Consider the following 13,086-nt stretch of genomic DNA (forward strand, 5'->3'; position numbering starts at 1 on the left):
AAGAAATTGGCGGGAGATTCAATCTCTAGGTCGGCCAAAAGTTAAAATTAAGACCTAAGGTTTCATATATAGAGGCTCTCTTTCTTCATTTGAAAGGATCCGAATTTTGGTTTGAGGGACCTTCTATGCAGCGAAAGAGAAGATCTTTGAAGACTTCAACAACATTCAACATCCATCCATCAAGCATTCATCAATTTCATTCATCCATTTAGGGCTTTGAAGGCATTGAAGAGCAATAAGGGATCACCGACTGAAGATTGGCTTGTACCCCTCCCTTGGGGTTGGGTATGATTTCATGTTGTTTTCATGTCTTTGCATAAGCCTCATTATATCACTTGTACTCATGCTTTAGATCTCTTTACATCTTGATTTGGAACATTTACATTGTCATTTACAAGCAATTAGGGTTTACTTTCTAGGTTGCTCTAGTTTGCTTACTTGCATTTTAGGATCTTGCACACACACTACTTTTACAATACAACTTGGTTATTCGTGGAGGTGGAAATCACCAAAGTGGGGGTTTGACTAAGGCAAAACCTTATATAGCCACCCACAATACCTTTTCAGATATAAGTGTAGGTTTCGGGATTCGAACGATGTCGCAAGTTGCAGATCCGACGGAAGCAGATAGAGACTGAACTTCACACCAAATTTCAGAGCAAAAGACTAGGACAGGGGTGTGGGGCGCCTTGGTCCTACCAGGACAAGGGCGCTAGGCGCCCTGGTCCCTGGGACAGGGGCGTTGGGCGCCCTGGTCCCTGGGACAGGGGCGCTGGGCGCCCTAGTCCTTCTGTCAGACAGCATTTCCGACAGTTTTCCAGGTTGCAAAATAGCAGTTTCAGGAGCAGAATCAGGACAGTGGCGCCCGCGCTCCCGTCCCGAACATTTTCACTCAGATTTTAACTCCGGGTACGCATCTGCATTCTTGTCTTGTCCTTGTATTTGCAGCTTTCCATTGTTTAACTTCAATTCTGCAATTTTGTTATTAGTTCATACTTGCACTCTGAGGTTAGGAATTGAACTTGCATCATTTTATCTTTCAATTACAACAAAGGAATAGAAACCCTAATAGGTAGCCCGTGGCTCTCTCTTTCACAAAAAGAAGTAGCCAATTGTGTGATACCTCTAGGCTCTTTCGTATTCCACAATGTGTGTCAAAAGGTAGGATTAGGACATGTTAACCTAGTCTCGCTTTTTCCCCTACACAGTTATTAAAAATTCTATTGATTTGGTGGTATTCTTTGTGTTATGTGACATATTCAGTGGTTTAACGCATTGCGGATGATTTTGGTGAATTATTTGGTGGTGTTGCATGTTCAAGGATTTGATTTGGGTCCATGCTATTTCCTTTCCGACATTGTATTGGTCTAGTTATTGATTTATGTATCATGTGGTGTAATTTTGTAATTGGGTCTTATGTGTTGAGTTGGCCTTGACGTCAAGGTTGATTATTTGTATAAATTAGTGTTGTAATCATGTAAGATGTGTGTCTATGGTTGTACCTGTAAGAGTATTGTATGTGCGAATAAGCAAATTAATCTTTTGGTAGTGGAAAAGAGTAGAGAAGTGTTGTTGTGTAGACAGTGTGCTCAACCGAAGCTATGATCAGGCATTTGAAGATGCTATTCTTTCAATTCATGTAAGCTGGATTGGTGTCCGATCTTTGTAAGGCAGTGAGTCTTCCCAAGGTTGTTGCCCTTTTTTTTTTAGCAATGAGCTCTAGACAGTGTGCCTGAATGCATGTGCATTCCCCATTGTAATATTTACACATACTATTGCAAAGTATTATCATATCATGGGTAGGTTCCCATCGTGGTTTTTCCCTTAACCTGGTTTTCCATGTCAAAAATTTGTGTATTATGTGTGTTGTTGATGTGGTATTTTTCTTTACTATTGTTGTTCTTGATCTGATCTAAAAGTTGAGAATAATTTGTTTGAACTTGGTGAAAACTGATTCACCCCGCCCCCCCCACCTCTCAGTTTTCCTGCATTGTTGATGTCAACAGAGAAATCTTTAGCTGCTAAAGTAGAAGAGAAAGATGAATGGGTAATTGACAGTGGTTTCTCTCATCATATGACAGGCGATAAGAGTAAATTTGAGAACTTTGAAAACTATTATGGTGGTTTAGTAAGATTTGGTGATAACAAAGCTTGTATAATTCATGGTAGAGGTTCCATTTCTCTTGATGGTAAGCACAATATCGATGATGTATTGTATGTCAGAAGATTAAAGCATAATCTTTTGAGTGTTGGTCAAATGGTTGATAAGAGATATAAATTGCAATTCAAGAATGGAAAATATGAGATCTTGAGTAGCTCTGAAACTAAGATTGCATTAGGGACAGAGACCAAAAGGAATATCTTTCACTTGAATGTTGGTGGTAAAAGTTGTTTGATTGCTCAGATTGATAAAAATTGGTTATAGCATAAAAGAATGTGTCATGTAAATTTTGATTGCATGGTTAAGATAAGTTCTACTAGAGCAGTAAGAGATATGCCGAAGTTGATAAAGTCTTCTAATCTGGTATGTAAGGAATGTCAATTAGGGAAGCGAACAATTGTTCCTTATAAGAGAAAACGGTATAATTCTAATGGATTATTGGATCTTGTGCATACAGATCTGTGTGGTCATTCTAGAACAAGAAGCTTGCAAGGTGACATATATTTCATGTTGTTGATTGATGGCTATTCAAGAATGATGTGGGTTACCTTCTTAAGGGAGAAATCTGAAGTGTTGGAGAAGTTCAAGATTTTCAAGACTTTGGTTGAGACAAAGACTAGTTTGAAGCTAAAGTGTTTGAGATCTGACAAAGGTGGAGAATTTACCTTCGGTGAGTTTAATGCGTATTGTGAAGAACGTGGAGTTAAGAGACAATTATCTGCTCCTAGGACACCATAGCAGAATGGTGTTGTGGAAAGGAAGAATAGAACAGTTCAAAAAGCTGCTAGAACCATGATGATTGAAGGAAATGTTTCACATATGTTTTGGAGAGAAGTTGTGAGTACTGTCGTATACACTCTTAACCGAGTAAATGTCAAAGTTGGTACTGGTAAGACTCCTTATGAGTTATGGTTTGGTCATGCTCCTACTATTAGATATTTCAGGATTTTTGGTAGTAAATGCTATATCAAAATAAATGAAGATCTTAGAAAGTTTGATGCTAGATGTGATGAAGGAATCTTTCTTAGTTATTCTACTAAAAGTAAGGCCTACCAGTGTTATAAAAAAAGATTGAGAAAGATTGTTGAAAGTGCTAATGTGAAGGTTGATGAAGGAAACCTTTATTAGATTAGATCTTGCGGATATGATTATGTTGATCAGGATGCCAATTTAGATAAAGGAAGATAGGTGCAGACCCAAAGTCAAGTTCAGACTGCTCCGGAAAAGCCTGAGAATGAAGGTGTAGATGCTAATGCAAAAGAAAGAGTTCAAGAGTCTGAAATTCTAGAAAATCTTAAAACTCCCAGGTATGTAAGGATGAATCATTTATAAAATCAGATTATTAGCGATAAGAATAAAGGTGTGATGACTAGGAGAAGACTTATTGAAGAAATTTGTTTGATTTCTAAGATTGAGACTAAAAATATTGATGAAGCTTGTAAAGATAAAAATTGGATTAAAGCTATGGAAGAAGAATTGAATCAAATTGAGAAAAATGGTACATGGATTCTTGTTCCTAGACCTAAGAATAAAAAATGTAATTGAAACTAAATAGGTATTCCAGAATAAGTTGAATGAACAGGGTGAAGTTGTTCGAAATAAAGTCAAACTTGTATGTAAAGGTTATTCACAGATGGAAGGAGTTGACTATGAGGAGACTTGTACTCCGATAGCTAGAATTGAAGTTGTTAGATTATTTCTTGCTTATACTACACACACAAATTTCAAAGTTTATCAGATGGATGTCAAATCAGCTTCTCTTAATGGTGAGTTGGAAGAAGTATACATTGAGCAACCAGATGGAATTCTATTGACACAAGAAAAGCACATAGTTTGTCGGTTGAAGAAAGCATTATATGGATTGAAGCAAGCCCCTAGAGCCTAGTATGCCAGATTGGACAGGTATTTGAGAAAGCTTGGATTCGATAAAGGTGCTACTAACAGTAATATTTATTTCAAGATTAATCAGAATAACATTTTGATTATTGAATTTTTTGTTGATGACATTATCTTTGGAGGAAATGACTGCATGTGTAAGAAATTTGTTGAATAAATGCAGAACGAATTTGAGATGTCTATGATTGGTGAAATGAAATTCTTTCTGGGATTGTAAATTACTCAGTTGGATAAAGGTATTTTCATATCTTTGTCTAAGTATGTGAAGAAACTACTAAAGAAATTTGGTTTTGAGGACTCTAAGCCTTTTGGTACACCTATGGTGACCGGATGTAAGTTGACAAGGATGATGATTCTCCAAAACCTAATCAGACCGGATATAGATCTATGATTGGTGATTTGTTATATTTGACTCAGACTAGACCTGATATAATGAATGTTGTGTGTCATGTTGCTAGATTTCAAGTTGATCATAAAAAATCTCATGTTACTGTTATAAAAAGGATATTCAGATATTTGAAAGGGATAGCTGATTTTGGTTTGTGGTATTCTAAGAATGATTATTTCAATTTGAGTGCTTTTACAGATGGTGATTGGGCAAGCGATGTTAATGACTGGAAGAGTACTAAAGGTGGTGCATTCTTTTTGGGTAAGAAGCTAGTCTCTTGGGCAAGTAAGAAGCAGAATGTTATTTCTCTATCTACTACAAAAGTTGAATACATTGTTGTTGCTAGCAACTGTACTCAGGTTATTTGGATGAAGCAGATGTTGAAGGATATAGGAGTTATATATGATGAGCCTATTGCTATATATTGTGACAATTCAAATGCTATCAATATTTCAAAGAATCTGGGGTTGCATTCCAAAACAAAGCACATATCAATCAAATTTAATTTCTTGAGAGAAGGTGAATGAGAAAGAAGTTAGACTGGAGTATGTATCTATAAAGGAACGGGTTGCAAATATCTTTATGAAGCCTTTGCCTAAAGATGCTTTTGTGTATCTCAAAGAGAATTTGGGGGTAATTTCCCCTTCTGATAAGAACTAAGATGCATGGATTTACATCAGTCCGGTGAACTTCACAAAGATATCTTGTGATCCGGATTGATGAGTGAGGTTGCTAATTAGGGGGAGTAGTCAATGTTAGTGTTCAGATTTGTGGTGAGGGAATCATGATTCTTGAACCTTTGTCATTGATGTCAAAGGCGAAGAGAAGCATGTGAAAAACCCTAGAGAATTCTAATTTTTGTAATTTGAGTTATTTGAGCTGATCCTTGTGACTTTGATGGAGATTGCTAAGGGATAATTTCTTTCTTTGCATTGATTGTTTTTCATATTCATATGTTTCCATCAATACCAAAGGGGGAGATTGTTGGATGTTTCTAAAAGTTTGTTGGAATGATGTGTTGTCATTGATGTTAACATATTCTTCTGTGTATTCTAGTATTGCAGTCAGATTAAATGAGTTGGTTTGGTTAGTGTGTTGCAGTTGAGCTAATGTTGTTTAATGGATTTTGAGATAAGTATCTCTAGTTGATTCAGCATAATTTTTAGCGGTCCACATGATGTTCTGATCGAGCTATGAGATCCGATATTGAGATTGATATTCAATTGTTTGTGTTATTCGGTATTCTGGTTTGTGCTCCAAATTGCTCTAGAATTGCTATATCTTTATTTGCGGATGTATGGGATGTGTTTTGGACATTAATGTGTATCCTCAATTCGATTGGTTCATGATTTGGATGTCCACAAGCAAATATTTCATGTTGGCGGTCAGTTATGGTGTTGTTCTTGAGCTCTGATGGTGAGATGGTGATGATTCTGATAATTTGAGTTATTATAGTTGTTGTGGTGCAATTCATGTTGCTTGTGAATATCTCTAGATCGTGTTCTATGCATATTGGTGGTATGCATTGATTATTGTGTGTGTTATTGAACATTTTCTTGTTCCAATGATGTTCTTCATATTATGCAACATTCTTGGTGGTTGTAGCATGTTGTGGATGATCGAGGCATAATTTTTGGAGATGTTGCATGTTTGCGATGTTGATTTGGGTCCGGAATATGTCTTAGTTGACATTGTTTTGGTCTGCATATGTTGTTGTAGCATGTGAGGTTATTATTTTGTAATTTATATTGAGGATTTAGCCGACCTTGAAATATAGGTTGATGTCTTGTATAAAAAAATGTAATAATCATGTAAGATGTAATTTCTATGATCCTTGAGTGAGTGTATGATTGAGTTGTATGTGCAAACAAGTGATTTCATCTTTTGGAAGTGTGAAGGAGAGAAGAGAGGTGTTGTAAAGCAAACTGTGTGCTTAACTGGAACTGCATCCAAGCATATGGAGATGTTATTTTCACAGTTCATGTAATCTAGATTGTTGTCTAAATGTTTTTGTAAGTTAGTGAGACTTCTTGTAAGGCAGTGTGCCTTCCCTTAAGGTTGTAGCCTTTCTAGGTTTCTTATTTGAGCAGTGAGCTTTAGGTAGTGTGCTTGAATGCATGTGCATTCCCCATTGTAATATTTCATTTACTCCTAATAGGGTATTATCTCATTGTGGGTAGGTTACCACTGTGGTTTTTCCCTTAACCGGGTTTTCCACGTCAAAAATCTTGGTGTTATGTGTGATATTGATGTGGTGCTATTTCACGTTTTAATTGTTAATTATCAGATCTAATTTGTGGTATAAGTTGCAGAAAGTTTTTGAGCAAATTGATTCACCCCTCCCCCCTGACAGTTTGTTGCTTGTTGCCAACACAACAAACACTAGCTTTGAACATATACAAGATAATATCGATCATCTCATCAATGCATCAACACCAGAATCCCACCACTCCCACCCGCGTGTAATAGACTAGGTCATCGTACCTGTCAAAGTATGAATTTTATGACTGTCAATCTATGACCCTATCGATTGACATGCAGCAATATGCTCAAATTCTCAAATATGCAGTAATGTCACACTGATACCTGAACTCTTGTACCCCCAATATACACACATGTGAATATTGTGATACAGTTGCCCAAGCATGACATAACTTTAGGCATGCTATGTCTCCATATGCATCATCTTATATAGGCATCTAAACCTCCAATGGAAAATACATGGCCACTAAGGTCAGGCATCAAGCACCGGCTGATGAGACCTACTAGATATAAGATGAACCTTTGGATCTTTTGTCTCCTCTCCATAGCTGGCTCTAGTCGCATCTGCGTGCGATCCATGGTAGGTCATCAGTCCAACACAGTATTTGTAGATAGTTCTCTTTGTCCTCTAATCTATACTGAGGGATGACCCCTCTTATCAAGACCCATAAGATCCTCTAGATTTCCTCCAATGTGATCAAGGCCTTCCCTGTTGGTAGATGAAAGGTGTGTGTTTCACTATACCATCTCTCAATCAGGGTTGTGATCATCTCTTTGTGTGATCGCACACATGACCACTCTGACACGTGATCCAACTCCAAAACCATGAGCACCATCCACTCTTTGAACCACAACCTCTGTCGTAGCGCCATGGTCAGCAGCCAATAATCATGCAACTCAATCGATGCCAATGTCTATTACATCCAACCAAGTCCATGCCAATCAACCCTTTTCTAGTCATTTACCCTCTTGTGCCCACTGGGGCATCCCCTTGCTTGCCATTTTCACCTACCCCTTCTCTCTCCCTGCCCGTTTAGCTCTCCTAGGCGGAGATACCCTTTGCCTTGGCAAAGATGCCGAACCTACAGTGTATGCATCGTTTTACAGGCACAGACATCGATATGCAGTGCCCCCCTGTTCTACCTTAGCGTAAACATCGATTGCTAGACCGACATTTGTGCATGTGCCCTTTTTCTCTCGCAAATGATCCCCGTCTGCGCAAACGCGACTCTTCAAGTGGAGACACCACTAGAGGGGCGCAAACTCCAAACTAGTAATCGACGTCTGCATCCTGCTAACTTTTGTATCCTAAAACCCTAGCATTAAATGTGTCATTAATTTACCTAAGCTACTAAATCACAGAGATGGGATAAGCTACTCACTAGGTCTTTGTGCTTAGGTGACCACTGATAGCGTTGGATGCGCTCTCCTCACTGCATATGGTGGGGAAGGATCAACATTTTGCTATAGAGGCTCTCTCGCTTGTGAACTGGGTGTGTGAAAGTAAACCTTCTATGGGCTCCATGTGGCCTATATATGCCCTTCTCCCACCCATCTAATCCTCGTTCTTTGCTTCATTTTCCTTCTTGACATGTTTCTTCTGTGCTTTCTTCCTTTTCATTTTTGCTCTCTTTTCCTCCATTTTTTTTTTATCTTCGAGAAGATTCTCGTAAAATTTAAATTTTCCAATTAAATTCTCGAGGAGGCATCCCTTACCAGCATCCTGCCCATGGCACTCCATTTTCTACGATGGGGCATCTTCTTCTTCTTTTACCCCTCACCAACTTTTTTCCGCTACGTAAAAAAGGGCCAAAATGTAGACACCCAAAATTAATTTAATTAATTAATTGTATTAATTATGTTAGTTCTCATTTTTCAAAAAAATTAGTTAAATTGTATTTAATTAATTTTATCCCTCACTCATAATTAATTATATAAAATCCCTATTTCTTCTTAAAATTCAATTTAATCCCTAGCCTTAGTCAATTTCTTCAATATTTCCCCTAATCCCAATTAGTTAATTAATACACAATTAATTAACTAATATCTCATTCCTACAAACCCTCCATTTAATCTCCTTCATTAAGCCTAATTAACCCAAGCCTAATCATCATTAACATTTTTCCCAATTTTCAATTCATCCCACCTACCTAGGTCCACATGTGACTACCCCTCATAAATGAGTTTGCATGCAAGGGTCGCTTTCTCCTCCACCTAATCTTTGACCCAATGGTGCTCACACGTGTGATAATGCTCTTCCCCATAAGAACCACCCTACACTTCCCTTTCCAGCCACATGTCATCCTCCTCAAACCTAGGACTCTTACACTTTGCCAAAAATGCTTCCACTTGTCATCTCCATGTTCTTCTCAAGATGTGCTTACACATGTGTGAGCACACCTTGCCCTCTTCCCATACCAAGTGTTCTTCCCAAGACACTTCACCTTATGACACATGTCACAAGGCTTAGAGCCCAAGCCACCTCACCTCCTCTCATTCCATCTCAGCCCTCCATTATCTTTTGATCTCAACCATCCATTTTGAATTCTCGAGTCTGTAAATTGGAGTCTCCTCCCTCCACAATTCATCCACTTCATTTGCAATTACAAGTTTTGTTGGTTTGCATCCAATATCTCTTTTATTTACATTCTCATTAGGCTCAATTCATCCATTTTATCATCATTAGGCCCAATTGTCACCTCCATCCCTCATTATGATCCATTCATCCCTCCATCAACCCATCCCCTTTTAACATATTGTTGTGTAGTTTTTGGAGAGCATTCCACATCAAAACCATGAAAGGAGAAAATCAAGTGGAGCTTGGGTGCATCCACTTCTAGCTCAATCTGAGGAGTTTGGAAGGTAAAAGTTTAGTTGATTTTGGATGTTTTGCATTGTTTTATGAATTTAGCATGTTCAACTAACCTTTCACTTTTCTTTGCTTTCAGTAACTAATCTTATTATAGAATATAATGCATTATTGTTTATTAAATATCTTGTAATAGGGATCTTAGCTACATTGGAGATTAACAATTTCAAAAGGGGATGGGATCTCGCACATCTTTACCTTCCAAGGCATTTGTCCATCAAGATTATGTCTCATTTGAGAATTATGTTCCAAACGCAATGAGATAGTAGTGGCTTTTACAAATATTTCACCCAAATATTTGTAAGGCTTGCCTCTAACTATGGCAGAGCCTGCACTAGGCAATTTTGTTTTGAAGATTGAGGAGGCTTCTAGAGATAAAGGTGTTGATGAGGATGGCATTTTGGGAGAAAAAATATGCTCTATAGAGAAAAAGGTGCTTGTGTTGAAGGCATATTGTTCTAGCATGGACAATGTGATGCATATTATCTCAATTACTAATAGCAAACAAATGGAGGTTACCAATTATCAAAAGCTACATATGTTTTGTGGTTATTCAATGCATAGGGTGAATTCAAAAGTGGTGGTCATAAATGAGATTCCTCGACCCTACTTGGTGCTAATGTTGTCGAAGCAATAGCAAATGAGGGAGATGCTTTTGTAGAACACATATTTACTACTAGGAGGGGAGGTGAATCAGTAGTAAATGAAACTTTTTATCCAATTAAACCCTTTTAAAAAAATGGCTTTTAAACTGAAATTGAATCAATAATGCAAAGCAATCACACATGAAACAACTACATAAGATTTGACGTGGAAACCCAAGATGGGAAAAACCACAATGAGCAACACTGCTAGGATATACTATCCTAATCCAACCTCACAATTAAAATCAATTACAATATTTAAGGGCACCAACCCTAAGGAGTCACCAAACCCCTGTCTCAAGAGCACCAACTCTTTCAATCCAAAACTTTGTCAATCTGAACATCAAATCAGAATCCTTATGGCACCAACCAAAAGGATTACAAGAGAAACTTATTAACTCTAATTTCAAAACTATAAACCAAGATGTTACAACTTTGAAGATACACAAAATCCACAATGTGTTACAATCTGAATGATATTGTCTTTCAAAAGCACTATTATGATTCACACACCACAGATAGTTATAACTTGCAAATAAGTATGTATATTCTGAAAGATGATATTTGAATATTTTGTAAATTAAGTTTTGTAAACAATTCTGACCAATAGTTATAGAATTTTGATACAAACTAAATATGTTTTGTTGGTAAGCTTCTAAAGGTAGAGATAAAAATCTACAAATGTAGCCTATATACTCCAAAAGTCATTAGCACTTGGAAGACAAATGTAGACCAAATAACACTTCCTCAAACAGCATATCTACTTTTTAGATAGTAGAATTCAATTTCCAATCTTCTATAAATCTCGTCTTACACACCTTTGATTTTATCAAAATGTTCTAATTGACTTTCTCATAGTCCGCATTTTATATTCATGAAGCATAGTTAGAAACCTTTCATCGAACCTTTGAAAAGATGCATTCAAAATGTTTGCCCAAAACTCCTTAAACATAACACTTCTCAACACCACACACCCATCCTCCAAACATGAATATATATATAAAGTTCTTCTAAGTCATCGATGAAGGAAGCTAATAACCAATCCATAAATTCATTTTCAATTATAAGGAAGTTATTCAACTATTTCAAACTAACCAAAATTAAAAAAGGTTCAATGCTTTTAGAAAATAATATTCATTAATGATATATTATCATTAATTATTAAAAATTTCCAAAAACTTCCAATTAACTCAAATTCTATTTAATGGTAGTTCAATGTGCAATCATATGTATCACCAATATGACTGTATAGACAAACTGGAGATTATCTGTAGATATTTTTCTGAAAGATACCTTCATTCTATATGCAGTGGCAAATTAATTGAAAAACAATATTAGACATCTTGCAAAAAACATGTTCATATTTCCATAGGTTACGCAATACGGGCTAAAGGCTGGTAATAATTTATATGCTTGCAAATGATAGTCATTTGTTTATATTGTTGTAAGATCAATACTACAATTTGTGCATTTCTTTTACTAATGCTCAAAGTGTGGAAATGCAGATCAATGTTTAACTCTCCAAAGAAATCCAACTTCAAAAACTATATTACTGGATCTATTGACATCAATGACAAATGCCAACAACTTTGACCACTGTTGTTGATCATTGAAAGATTTGCAAGTGGGCTGGTGCAATCTATTAGTTTTTGGTGGGTTTTTTGGAGTTATGCAAGATGGTCTTTGGTTTCCTTTGTTGCTTGTGTTTCAACACTCTTTTGTTGGGTTGCCTAGTTCCTCTTCAATACTTTCTAGTAGATGGTTAACAAATGTTGCCTCATGTTTTCAACTCATGGGGCATTGGCTCTACACCCAACAAGGCGAGATGAATTGTTCGGCTATAGTCATTTTAACTTTTCTCATATATGTTTGTTCTAGTCTCTATACTATATGTTGGAGTTTTTATTTTCTCAAGCAGGGCTCCCCTATAAATGCCCTCGACTATTTAGTCTTTGGACAAAAAAAATTAAGCAAAGAAATGTGAACAATATTCCCAAAATGACTCCCAACAAATTAACAACAATTTCACAATTACTTAAGGCCTCTTTGAAAATAGAAAATATTAGTTTCCAACTCTTAAAATGACGTACTAAAAAACATTATTTAAACTAATTAAAAGATCTTTCGAGGAATCATCAAGATAGAGTATAATAATATTGAAAGTCATATTTATAATAACAATATAGTAGCAAGTACCTAATTTTTAGGATTGGAATAAAATTATTTGTTATTCATGAATCACGAAAACAATCTAAAAGTAAGCTAGATAATAGTTTGAGATCAACAAATTATTGAAAGTTGAACGTGTCATAATTTTACTAAGTTTATCATAATATAGCTGTTAGGAACCAAGCTTGATTCATAGAGACACTTCCAAAATATGATTATTAAACTATGAAAAAAATCTTAATGATATATAATATAAAGTTAGAATTAAAATAAATATATATATATAGTTAAAATTGTAATAATAGATTATGACTAATTAAATTTCATTAAAAAAATTTAATTATTCACAATCAATATTCAATATTAGAAATGAAAAGTAAATTAAAAATATTGATAATTTTTTAAATATTCGTATTACAAAATTACAAAGAGTCTAAGTTGCAGGGTTCGCCCCCCTAGACCCCTAGTACTGGTTCGGTCCGGTTCAAGTTTGGGGTCCTAGTCTAGTCCCCCTATGGTCCAGACATGGTCTAGTTCGGACCAGGGCGAACCCAAGGATCTAACAGCCCAAAAATGGTATTTTTTTGCAAAATTTAATTTATTTTTTTTAAATCCACCACAAAAGATTAAAATATAACCCTAAAAGTGAGTTTTAAAACATTAACTCGGCTCATTTAACACAAGCAAGGGGAAACGA

This window comes from Cryptomeria japonica, chromosome 8 (assembly GCF_030272615.1).
Source record: "Cryptomeria japonica chromosome 8, Sugi_1.0, whole genome shotgun sequence".
Lineage (NCBI taxonomy): Eukaryota > Viridiplantae > Streptophyta > Pinopsida > Cupressales > Cupressaceae > Cryptomeria > Cryptomeria japonica.